This window comes from Oryctolagus cuniculus, chromosome 8, assembly GCF_964237555.1.
Source record: "Oryctolagus cuniculus chromosome 8, mOryCun1.1, whole genome shotgun sequence".
Lineage (NCBI taxonomy): Eukaryota > Metazoa > Chordata > Mammalia > Lagomorpha > Leporidae > Oryctolagus > Oryctolagus cuniculus.
In genome coordinates, this window is record NC_091439.1 from 5,864,785 (window position 1) to 5,878,477 (window position 13,693).

At 36.2% G+C, this 13,693-nt stretch overlaps 1 non-coding gene across 1 annotated transcript; it reads right to left on the minus strand.

Moving 5' to 3' along the window:
- Window positions 1-6,923: 6,923 nt before the first annotated feature.
- On the minus strand, window positions 6,924-7,047 carry LOC127483347 (small nucleolar RNA SNORA27). The gene has a single exon (XR_007909542.1). It is a non-coding gene; the product is annotated as a small nucleolar RNA SNORA27 (small nucleolar RNA).
- Window positions 7,048-13,693: the final 6,646 nt, after the last annotated feature.

Sequence of the window (13,693 nt, forward strand, 5' to 3'; positions counted from 1 at the left end):
AGCTAGGGATTAGTTTCACCAGCCAGACTGGAAAAACTCATTAATTCAAGGAAAGTACTCCCTAAGAAATAAAATATTATTAGCTCTAGACTGAGTAATACTCTAAAAATCATAAATGCAGGACCAAAAAAGGCTGACATTATTTCCATGTAATGTAACTTTCTTCTGGAGTAAAGCACCAAAGCAGGTAAAAAACACCAGGTTTTCTGTCAATCTAAAAATTACAAGGCATACAAAGTAGGAAGATGTGATACATAATGAAGAAAATATTTAAAAAATCAAAACTGACCCCAAAGTGTTACAGATATTATAATTAGCAAAAAAAAAAAAAAAGATCTCAGAATACTTTATATCCCACTGTATCCAAGTACTGGCCCCCAAAATACTTATAGCCATATACAGTATGTTCAATGTGATCAGCATGGTCATAGACAATACTCTGCTCCAATTTTTAGAGGTGAAAAACTAAATGTATGACATGACATATATATTTGATGGAGTTAATAGCATATCAGACATTGCACAAGAAAACAACCAGAAGTTGAAGATACAAAAATAGTACTATCCAAAATGAAAAACAGAGACAAAAAAGAAAAATGTTAAAAGAATTAGAGATTGGAAGAAAACTTTAGGCAGTGTCATGTACTGGTAATCTAAGTTTCTAAAGGGGAGAAGTGAAGGGGCAAGACAAGTAACTGAAGAAGTAATGGCTAAATATTTCCTGAAACTTGATGAAAACTTTAATTCCACAGATAGGAGTCAGATCATCTAAAGGATATAAGTTAACCATGTATGCCCCTAATAACAGAGCTTCAAAATACATAAAGTGCAAACTAATACAATCACAAGGACAAATGGAAAAATCCTTAATGACAGTCACAGAAGTTGCAGTACTTCTCTTTCAGCAAATGATAAAATAGAGATAAAGTCAGCAGGATATAACAGACCTGACAATGCTATCAACACATTTGAATCACTTGACATGTATAAAATACTCCACTAAACAACAGAAGAATCTGATTTCTACTTAATTGTACATCAAATACCAAGAAAAATTATACTCTTGGTCAAAAAAAAGTCTCAAGATGATTAAAATGACTCAGGTCAACACAGTATTTCTTTGATTACAATGGAATTAAATTAGAAATCAGAAAAGAAAAAAAGTAAGCAAAGTCCCCAAAAGTTGAGAAACAAAAGAACACACTTGAAAATAAAACATTGGCCAGAGAGGAAATCAAAGTTGAAATTAGAAAATATTTTGAATTGAATGAAAATGAAAACATCAAATATTGAAATTGGAGTGATGCTATCAGAACAGTGTTTGTGGGAAATCCACAGCAGGAACACCTGTGCGAAAGAAGAAAAGTTTCAAAGCAGTGACCTCAGCTGCTACCTTAAGAAATAAATAAAGGAAAAAATTAAGGTCAGAGGAAGCTAAAGTAAAGAAATAATAAAGACCCAAGTGGATTTCAGTGAAAGAGAAAACAATAAAATAGAGAAAATCAAAAAACCTCAAACCAGATTTCCTTAGAAGACCAATAAAACTGATGAAACTCAAGCCATAGTGATTTGGCAAAAAAAGAAAACCAAAACAGACTTTATCAGCCTCAGGAATAAGACACAGAACTCCGCTGCAGATCCTAGTTATTAGAAGGATTAAAAGGAGCTATTAAGAAAAACTTTATGCCTGTACATTTGAGAATTAAAAAAATTTATTTTAATATTATTGGAAAAGGAGAGAGCACTCCCATCTGCTAGTTCACTCCTCAAACATTTTTTAATCAATTAATTAATTTTTAAAAGATTTTTTTATTTACTTGAGAATTATTAGTAAGTCCTTTGCCCATTTCTTCATGGGGTTGTTTGTTTTGTTGTTGTGGAGTTTCTTGATCTCTTTATATATTCTGGTTATTAATCCTTTATCAGTTACATTGTTTGAAAATAATTTCTCCCATTCTGTAGGTTGCCTCTTTACTTTCCTGAGTGTTTCTTTTGCAGTACAGAAGCTTCTCAATTTGATGTTATCCCATTTGTTAATTTTGGTTTTGATTGCCTGTGTCTCTGGGTTTATTTCAAAGAACTGTTTGCTTGTGCCAATATCGTCAGGGTTTTTTCCCAATATTCCCTAATAATTTGATGGTATCAGGTCATAGATTTATATCTTTAATCAATTTTGAATGGATTTTTGTATAAGATGTATGGTAGAGGTCTTGCTTCATACTCTGTATGTGGAAATCCAGTTTTCCCAGTATCACTTGTTGTAGAGACTGTCCTTACTCCAGGGATTGGTTTTAGCTCCTTGGTCAAATATAAGTTGATTGTAGATGTTTGGATTGATTTCTGGCATTTCTATTCTGTTCCATTGGTCTACCTGTCTGTTTTTGTACCAGTACCAAGCTGTTTTGGTGAGGGTGGTGGCAGTGATGGACATACCAGCGACACCTGGTAGTGGGCTTCACAGGCTTCTACATGTCAGTCAGTATAATCTGTGAGGATAAAAATGTTTGAATGCTGATCTTTGTTGGTGTTCCGGAGGCTCTGTCTCTCCTTCAACAGTCATGCACGGAAACTTCATGTGGATCCTTTCCTCTAGCCTGCCACCTCTCCCATGGCAATCTCCGGGCCACCATCTTGGTCATCTCTTGCTACCAGACCAGCCAACATGGCGACTTCTGTTTATCCCCTTAATGCCTACCAAACAGGGCCACTCATATTTGTCAGAATTGCTGCTAGACTTGGTCAAGTTGCATCTCCAGGCATCCTGCACCCAAGAAGATGTGGATCTATAGGCCTGGCCTACTTCTGAGACAGGACATTTTAGGTAGCATTTCCTGAAAATGCAAAACAATGTGGAGCTAGAACCCTCTTCTCCGATGTGCAGAAGCACCCAAGACGGAGGAGGTAAACCCTGCACTCCAAGGGAGCTGCCAGGACCCTACAGAAGAACTGGAATAGGTCCCTTTTAGATCAGGGTGGGAGCTGCCTGCATAGACTTTACCTCTGTGGCTTCCAGGAGAACCACTTCCTAGATGAGGAGGTGAAATTGGTCCAAAAGACAGATGAGGACTTGACCAGCCCTGGTGGGCAGCATGCCCCCAGACCTGCTGGGTGAGGGTCTTTCCCAAAGGCTTATCCTCAGGCACTCCTGGGAACTTCCAGAGCTCAGGCCTTTGAAGAGCTTCTGCCTGAGCCTCTCCCTCCAAATGGAAACAAAATTTAAAAAAATAATAATAATAATAAAAAAAAAAACTCAATCTCCCAAGTACCTGTGCCATTACCTCCTGATTCCCAGGGTACACATTAGTGGGAAGCTAGAATTGGGAGCAGAGCCAGGACTGGAGCCCAGGTACTCTGATATGGGCTGCTGGTGTCCAAAGCGATGTCTTAGGGGTAGGGCAGATGTCAGTCCAAAAATAAAGATTTTTGCAGAAACAAATGGGTAAATAAGCAAATAGTAATTTATCTGTGGAAATCCCAAAAACGTGCCACAAAGTAAATGCTTGGCAATTACTACGTATTAATAAAACATCTGAGTTGCATTATTTTCCACATGCGCTTTTTGTAATTTTCAACTCACTCTCTCACAACTAGCACTTTTGTTCTCATGTTCAGAGGTTTTGTTTTTCCTATTCTACCTCTCATGAATCTTCTGTTGACATCTCTTTTTATTCTTACTCTAATACTGCTACCCTAATGCCCTAGGAAACAGTTTACCTACCACTAGATTTCTTTGTCAGTGAAGGTAAAATGTTGTATAATGGTTCCAGATTTTAAAATCAATCCAGTAAATATTTTTTGTTAGAAAAAAAATCTTAAAACAGATGAACACAATACTTCACCTTTCAACACACTCTATTAAATGTGTTTCATGTGATCTGCTTTTATATTAAAAACCTAACACTTAGCACAATTAGTTATAGCATTGAGCTTACTGTCCTTTTTCATTAGTATAAAAAAATGAGGAATAGGGACACTCCTGATTATATTGATCACTAGGACTGATGCCAGGGGAAAAGTAAGCCATTTCATAATTTCAGTCCTTGCATTTATCACTAGATATGGCTAATGAAACAAAAATAAAACAATCTACTAATTCCTATCTGATTACAGGTAGTATAACTGGGACTCCTATAAGGCAAGATAAAACGTATCATAATCCTCTTAACTTACACAGGAATGCTGGAACTGGATTGGGAATGGTGGAGAACTGTCCAGTGTGTCAACACAATCCATTCTTTTTTTTTTTTTACTTTTATTTAATAAACATAAATTTCCAAAGTACAGCTTATGGATTACAATGTCTCCCCCCCCCATAACTTCCCTCCACCTGCAACCCTCCCCTCTCCTGCTCTCTCTCCCTTTCCATTCACATCAAGATTCATTTTCAATTATCTTTATATATAGAAGATCAATTTAGCATATATTAAGCAAAGATTTCAACAGTTTGTATCCACACAGAAACACGAAGTGTAAAATACTGTTTGAGTACTAGTTATAGCATTAATTCACAATGTACAACACATTAAGGACAGATATCCTACATGAGAAGTAAGTGCACAGTGACTCCTGTTGTTGACTTAACAAATTGACACTCTTGTTTATGGCATCAGTAATCACCCTAGGCTCTTGTCATGAGTTGCCAAGGCTATGAAGCCTTTTGAGTTCAACGACTTCGATCTTATTTAGACAAGGTAATAGTCAAAGTGGAAGTTCTCTCCTCCCTTCAAAGAACGGTACCTCCTTCTTTGATGGCCCGTTCTTTCCACTGGGAACACAATCATTCTTAATGCGCTGCATTGGATTTCCAATGTAGGGGTCACAGGCCAGGAAAATCCAAAGATAAAGTAATGTAATTGTAGTAATTCTTCCAGTTAGGGAGCCCTGTGCAGGCACAAACTAGCCCCCCATTTTCTTCATATTAAATGAAAGAGGACAAGGTCTCGATAACAGTGGTAATTAACAGTGGTTAAGAGTAGCTACAGTCAAATAGCATTTTATCAGTACCATATAGCAATGGCTTTTGTGTATAGTCAAGCATAGAAATAAAAAATGGTTTCAGTTTAATAAACTATTTTGTAGGCGATGTGTGCCATATACATAAATGAAACATAGCAACAGCTTGCATTGGTTTTATTCAACCTCAGTGGGTCTTATTAAACCAAATTAGGAAATAGAAATAATCAATAATTTTATTATTAATATAGTTACACCTGAAGAGATATGAAACTGCTTTCTTGTATAAAAGCTCATTAATGTTTCAGTACTTACAGTCTATTGTTTTAGAATATTGTGATTTATCATTTATCATGAATAAAAATAATTTTGTATATAATTGTGTCTGAATGCAATATTCTGATCTGTAGCCACTACTCTAGATAGTTTCATTCATTATGCAGTTTAAGAACATATGTCAAATTTTCCATTTTGGGACTTCTGTGTCACCGTGGAAACTTTCCAGGTGTTAAATGTTTGTGAATGATTTTTGGTCATTAGTGAAAAAAACTTTGAATGAAACAAGTACCATCATGACCTATTTCAATGCATATGCAAATTTTGTAAATACTTTCCTAAGATTCAGTGTCCATTTTAGTTTTCTTAGTTTTGTTTCTTTAATTTAGTTCCTGATGTGGTTTTAATTTTTGTTTCATCTACTACACTTGATCTTTTCAACTCCTCTGCTTCGTCTCTGAAGCAGTTGTGTGGTAGTGGTGAATGGTTGTCCTCATCTGTCTCTGAAGTCAATGGCTTTGATCTGATATTTTATTCAATGCAAAACTCCAAATAGACAAATATGCTTTCCAACGACATCTGTCGAAGTACTACTTTACTTCTAAAATAATTTCTCACATTGAAATTTTGTCTGTTTCATTTTATTCATAGTACAGTTTAGATGAGGCTAAATTGGCAGAACATTCTTATTTATGAAACATAACCAAAGTATTAAACCAAGTATTTAAAGGTATTAACTTCTCTAATTCACATTATTTATTTTATAAAATTATTTTTATATCTATCATTACAAATATGCATACTTAAAATTTTATTTACTCAATTCAGGGACTGCTTAAATTATTTAAGGATAAAATTACTTAATTTATAGACCCTCAAGAAAATAATTTTAATTCAATAAGTATTTTGATAAGCAAATCCTTTTTTAAATATTTATCTTATTCATTTTAAAGGCTGAATCACAGAGAAAGATTGAGAAAGAGATAGATCTTGCACCTACTGGTTCATTCCCTTCCGAAAAGACTGCCACAGCCAGGGCTGGTCCAGGCCATAGCCAGGAAATAGGAACTCTAACTGGGCCTCCGGTGTGGGTGGCGGGGATCCAAGTACTTAGGCCATGTTCAGCTGCTTTCCCAGCAAATTAGCAGGGAGCAGGCTTGGAGAGAGAGCAGCTGGAATGAACTGGTGCTCTGATATCAGATGACAGCACCACAAACAGCAGCTTAACCTGCTGTAGCACAAGGCCTACTCCCAGAAGAGAGTGCTTTGAAGCAACTCTTTTTCATTTTTTTGAGATAATGTATGCATGAGGAAAGTAGACGGGTGTATTTTTGAATATTCTATAATTATACAGTTTTCAGTAACTCTGCTATGATATAACTCACATACTGTCTAATTCACCCATTTGAAGTTTACACTCACCATCCTTCAGTGGATGCATAGATGTACATATCTATCATTGTAATGAATTTTAGAACTTTCTCATACCCCAAAAGAAAACCATGGCAGTTACTTACTGTTCTGCCCCACTTTCATCTTCAGGCCCAGGCAATCTGTACTTGTACAAACGTGCCTATCATAGAACTTTCATATAAAAGAATCATTCACTATGCAGTCATTTGTGACTGATTTCTTTCATGTTGCGTGATATTTACAAGCGTTTATATTACAGCATGAATCAATTTTTTTTTCAGTTTTTTTTCCTCTGACAGTTACAAGACACTCAGTTTGCCTGAATATTAAAAGGATAGTTCCTTTGCCCCAATTGAATGACCAATAAAGATATAAAGGTTCAATTGGCAAAGAGAAAAGGGGATGGCATGTAACACTATTTCACTCATTTTTATTGCTGAATAATATGAATGTCCCATTGTGTGGATATATCATCTTCTGTCTATGAATTTAACAAATGAGAAACATTTGAGCTATTATTCTTTTGGCTATTATGAATAATGCCGCTATGAAATTCCTATAGAAGTCTTTGTGCTGACATGTTTAATTTTCCTCAGGTGTGTACCTCAAAGCGAATTGCTGAGTCTTGTGGTAACTTGGTATTTAATATTTTGAGGAGCTGCTTAGCTTTTCTGGATTGATTGCACCATTTTCTATTCTCAACAATGACATACAAGCATCCCAATTTCTTTAATTCCTCAGGTATCTTTTGTCATTATCTGTCTTTTTGATTAAGATCATCCCATTGGGAGAAGAAATGTGTCCTCATTGTGATTTGATTTGTATTTCCTCAATTACCGATGAGGTGAATATTGTTCTTTATGTTTATTTGGAGAATGCCTATTCGGATTCATTGCCTATGTTTTAAATTTAGTTATTTATTTTTTGTGATTGACACACTTTTTAAATTAATGAGTGTGGCTCCTCTAAAGATTTTTTTTTAATTGTTGAGTTTGAATTGACTGGAAAAAAAATGATTTCCACCCTTGATGTAGAGGCTGGTCTACTTACCTCTAACATATAACATTGATTTCATATAAAAATATTATTATAATTTTATACTTAACTTTAAAATCAGTTATTGTAGCAAAAACATGAGTTAATTAAGCAAAACTATCTAGATAATGTTATCTTCCCTTTCAAAGTTAATATTTATTGGGTAGAAATAGAGAATATTTTAGAAAGCAGAAACTGATGACTGTTTAAAAAACATAGGGCTTGATATTATGAATATTTTTACAGTTCCAAAGGCCTTGGCATTTAGACAATGGCAATATTGTTTGAGTAAAAGTCATTTTTAAAATGACATTAACTTTTTCCTACTCTGCCTTGGTAATTTTTCCCTGAATGTTTGTGTAGGAAGATTAACAATGTTGTCAACACCAGTTACTTGCCTGAATCTTAAAAATTTGAAATTGGCTGAATGTCACAATAGGAAATAAAAATATTTTCTGTGAGACAACAATATATTCTACCATACGGATCCTGGAAGTGCCTGAAAGAATATGTTTGATTGTTAAATGGCAGCATTCATAGAGTGACATGGTAAAACAAAAGTGGAAACACGAAAGACATGGTTTAGAAGAAAACAGCATCATCGATGTATTTTTGAAGTCATTCTCAATGGGTCTCTAAGAATAATACTAATTGTTGTTTTGTAATACAATTATACTCTTGCCCTTTTGTATTTCTTTCACTCTAAGAACACTATATTTTAAAAAATTTCAAAACTCACGTATTAATATCTCTTTTTTTTAACTTTTATTTAATGAATATAAATTTCCAAAGTACGAATTATGGATTACAATGGCTTCCCCCCCATAACATCTCTCCCACCCGCATCCCTCCCCTTTCCCACTCCCTCTCCCCTTCCATTCACATCAAGATTCATTTTCGATTATCTTAATATACAGAAGATCAGCTTAGTATACATTAAGTAAGGATTTCAACAGTTTGCTCCCACATAGAAACATAAAGTGAAAAATAATAGATGATTTTTTTTTAAATGATGATGAAATCAGATCAGACCTATTGTCATGTTTAATCCCAGTGAGAGTCAAGTTGGGAATTGATAATTTCTTTTTTTTTTTTTTTTTTTACAGAAGATCAGTTTAGTATACATTAAGTAAAGATTTCAACAGTTTGCACCCCCATAGAAACACAAAGTGAAATATACTGTTTGAGTACTCGTTATAGCATTAAGCCTCAATGTACCGCACATTAAGGACAGAGATCCTACATGAGGAGTAAGTGCACCGTGACTCCTGTTGTTGACTTTACAAATTGACACTCCTGTTTATGGCATCAGTAATCTCCCTATGCACCGGTCACGAGTTTCCAAGGCTATGGAAGCCCCTTGAGTTCTCCGACTCTTATCTTGTTTAGACAAGGTCATAGTCAAAGTGGAGTTTCTCTCCTCCCTTCAGAGAAAGGTACCTCCTTCTTTGAAGACCTGTTCTTTCCACTGGGATCTCACTCACAGAGATCTTTTTGCCAGAGTGTCTTGGCTTTCCATGCCTGAAATACTCTCATGGGCTTTTCAGCCAGATCGGAATGCCTTTAGGGCTGATTCTGAGGCCAGAGTGCTATTTAGGACATCTGCCATTCTATGAGTCTGCTGAGTATCTCGCTTCCCATGTTGGATCACTCTCCCCTTTATTTATTCTATCGGTTAGTATTAGAGGGACTAGACTTGTTTATGTGCTCCCTTTGACTCTTAGTCCTTCCATTATGATCAATTGTGAACTGAAATTAATCACTTGGACTAGTGAGATGGCATTGGTATATGCCATCTTGATGGGATTGAATTGGAATCCCCTGGTATGTTTCTAACTCTACCATTTGGGGCAAGTCAGCTTGAGCATGTCCCAAATTATACATCTCTTCCCTCTCTTATTCCCACTCTTATGTTTAACAGGGATCACATTTCAGTTAATTTTCACCACTTAAGAATAACTGTGTGATAATTACAGAATTAAACCAGTCATATTAAGTAGAACAGACAAAAAAACTACTAAGAGGGATAATGTATTAAGTTGTTCATTAACAGTCAGGGCTATGCCGATCAAGTCACCATTTCTCATAGTGTCCATTTCACTGCAGGAGGTTTCCATTTTGGTGTTCAGTCAGTTGTCACCGATCAGGGAGAACATATGGTATTTTTCCCTTTGGGACTGGCTTACTTCACTCAGCATGATGTGTCCCAGATTCCTCCATTTTGTTGCAAATGACTGGATTTCGTTGTTTCTTACTGCAGTATAGTATTCTAAAGAATACATATCCCATAATTTCTTTATCCAGTCTACCGTTGATGGGCATTTAGGTTGGTTCCAGGTCTTGGCTATTGTGAATTGAGCTGCAATAAACATTAGGGTGCAGACCGCTTTTTTGTTTGCCAATTTAAATTCCTTTGGGTAAATTCCAAGGAGTGGGATGGCTGGGTCGAACGGTAGGGTTATCTTCAGGTTTCTGAGGAATCTCCAGACTGACTTCCATAGTGGCTTGACCAGTTTGCATTCCCACCAACAGTGGGTTAGTGTCCCTTTTTCCCCACATCCTCGCCAGCATCTGTTGTAGGTAGATTTCTGTATGTGAGCCATTCTAACCGGGGTGAGGTGAAACCTCATTGTGGTTTTGATTTGCATTTCCCTGATTGCTAGCGACCTTGAACATTTTTTCATGTGCCTGTTGGCCATTTGGATTTCCTCTTTTGAAAAATGTCTATTGAGGTCCTTGGCCCATCTCTTAAGTGGGATGTTGGTTTTGTTTTTGTGGAGTTTCTTGATCTCTTTGTAGATTCTGGTTATTAACCCTTTATCTGTTGCATAGTTTGCAAATATTCTTTCCCATTCTGTCAGTTGTCTCTTCACTCTCCTGACTGTTTCTTTTGCAGTACAGAAACTTCTCAATTTGATGCAATCCCAATAGTTGATTTTGGCTTTGACTGCCTGTGCCTCCCGGGTCTTTTCCAGAAATTCTTTACCTGTGCCAATATCTTGAAGGGTTTCTCCAATGTTCTCTAATAACTTGATGGTGTCAGGATGTAGATTTAGGTCTTTAATCCACGTTGAGTGGATTTTTGTGTAAGGTGTAAGGTAGGGGTCTTGCTTCATGCTTCTGCATGTGGAAATCCAGTTTTCCCAGCACCATTTATTGAATAGACTGTCCTTGCTCCAGGAATTGGTTTTAGATCCTTGGTCAAATATAAGTTGGCTGTAGATGTTTGGGTTGATTTCTGGTGTTTCTATTCTGTTCCATTGGTCTATCCATCTGTTTCTGTACCAGTACCATGCTGTTTTGGTTACAACTGCCCTGTAGTATGTCCTGAAATCTGGTATTGTGATGCCTCCGGCTTTGTTTTTGTTGTGCAAGATTGCTTTAGCTATTCGAGGTCTCTTGTGCCTCCATATGAATTTCAGCATCATTTTTTCTAGATCTGAGAAGAATGTCTTTGGTATCTTGATTGGGATTGCATTGAATGTATAAATTGCTTTTGGGAGAATGGACATTTTGATGATGTTGATTCTTCCAATCCATGAGCATGGAAGATTTATCCATTTTTTTGGTATCCTCTTCTATTTCTTTCTTTAAGATTTTGTAATTCTCATCGTAGAGATCTTTAACGTCCTTGGTTAAGTTTATTCCAAGGTATTTGATCATTTTGGAGCTGTTGTGAATGGGATTGATCTTAGCAGTTCTTTCTGTCATGGCATTGCTTGTGTATACAAAGGCTGTTGATTTCTGTGCATTGATTTTATACCCTGCTACTTTGCCAAACTCCTCTATGAGTTCCAATAGTCTCTTAGTAGAGTTCTTTGGATCCTCTAAGTAAAGAATCATATCGTCTGCAAAGAGGGATAGTTTGACTTCTTCCTTCTTGATTTCTATTCCTTTGATTTCTTTTTCTTGTCTGATGGCTCTGGCTAAAACTTCCAGAACTATGTTAAATAGCAGTGGTGAGAGTGGGCATCCCTGCCTGGTGCCAGATTTCAGTGGAAATGCTTCCAACTTTTCCCCATTCAATAGGATGCTGGCTGTGGGTTTTTTATAAATTGCTTTGATTATATTGAGGAATGTTCCTTCTATACCCAATTTGCTTAGAGTTTTCATCATGAAAGGGTGTTGAATTTTATCAAATGCTTTCTCTGCATCAATTGAGATAATCATATGGTTTTTCTTTTGCAGTCCGTTAATATGGTGAATCACATTGATTGTCTTGCGCACATTAAACCATCCCTGCATACCAGGGATGAATCCCACTTGGTCTGGTGGATGATTTTCCTGATGTGTTGTTGTACTCTATTGGCCAGAATTTTATTGAGGATTTTTGCGTCTATGTTCATCAGGGATATTGGTCTGTAATTTTCTTTCAGTGCTGCATCTTTCTCTGGTTTGGGGATTAAGGTGATGCTGGCTTCATAGAAAGAATTTGGGAGGATTCCCTCTTTTTCAATTGTTCTGAATAGTTTGAGAAGAAATGGGATTAGTTCTTCTTTAAATGTCTGGTAGAATTCAGCAGTGAATCCATCTGGTCCTGGGCTTTTCTTTGTTGGGAGGGCCTTAATTACTGTTTCAATTTCTGTTTCAGTTATGGGTCTATTTAGGTTTTCTATGTCTTCATGGTTCAATTTTGGTAGATTGCATGTGTCCAGGAATCTATCCATTTCTGCTAGGTTTTCCTGTTTGCTGGCATACAGGTCCTTGTAGTAATTCCTGATGATTCTTTTTATTTCTGTGGTGTCTGTTGTTACGTTTCCTTTTTCATCTCTGATTTTATTGATTTGGGTCTTTTCTCTTCTTTTTTTAGTTAGTTGGGCCAATGGGGTGTCAATTTTGTTTATTTTTTCAAAAAACCAGCTTCTCGCTAGTGTTTTTTTGGATTCAATCCTGTTAATTTCTTCTCTGGTTTTAATTATTTCTCTTCTCCTACTAGATTTGGGTTTGGTTTGCTGCAGTTTTTCTAGGTCCTTGAGATGCGCTGAAAACTCATTTATTTGGTATCTTTCCAATTTCTTGATATAGGCACCTATTGCTACAAATTTGCCTCTCAATACTGCTTTTGCTGTATCCCATAAGTTTTGATATGTTGTGTTGTTGTCTTCATTTACTTCCAGAAAGTTTTTGATTTCTCTTTTGATTTCTTGAATGACCCAGTGTTCATTCAGGAGCATGTTGTTCAGTCTCCATGTGTTTTCATACTTTCTGGGGTTTCCTGAGTTGCTAATTTCCAGCTTCATTCTGCTGTTGTCTGAGAATCTTCATGGTATGATTCTAATTCTTTTAAATTTGCTGAGACTTGCTTTATGGCCTAGTATGTGATCAATCCTAGAGAAGGTTGCATGCACTGCTGAGAAGAATGTGAAGTCTGTAGATGTAGGGTTGAAAGTTCTGTAGATATCTGTTAGATCCATTTGGGCAATAGTGTCAATTAAATCTGCTGTTTCCTTGTTGATCTTCTGTCCGGATGATCTGTCTGTTTCTGAGTGTGGAGTATTGAAGTCCCCCAGTACTATTGTATTGGAATCTAAATCTCCCTTTAAGTCCCTTAACATATCTTTTAAATAGACCGGTGCCCTGTGATTAGGTGCATATACATTTATAATAGTTACATCTTCCTGTTGAATTGAACCCTTAATCATTATATAGTGTCCCTCTTTGTCTCTCTTAACAGTTTTTGTATTAAAGTTTATTTTGTCTGATATTAATATGGCTACACCTGCTTTTTTTTGGTTTCTGTTGGCATGGAATATCTTTTTCCAACCTTTCACTTTCAGTCTGCATGCCTGTTTGTTAGAGAGATGTGTTTCTTGTAGGCAACAAATAGTTGGGTTGTGTTCTTTGAGCCAGTCAGCTAAACGGTGTCTTTTAACTGAAGAATTCAGACCAATTAATATCTCTTTATATTAAAAATATCCTGCTTAGAGGGTATAGCTTTTCTTACAATCTACACGTTTCCTGTGAGCACAGAATTGTGGATCACAGTATTAGGCATATAAGTACTTTATACATGTTT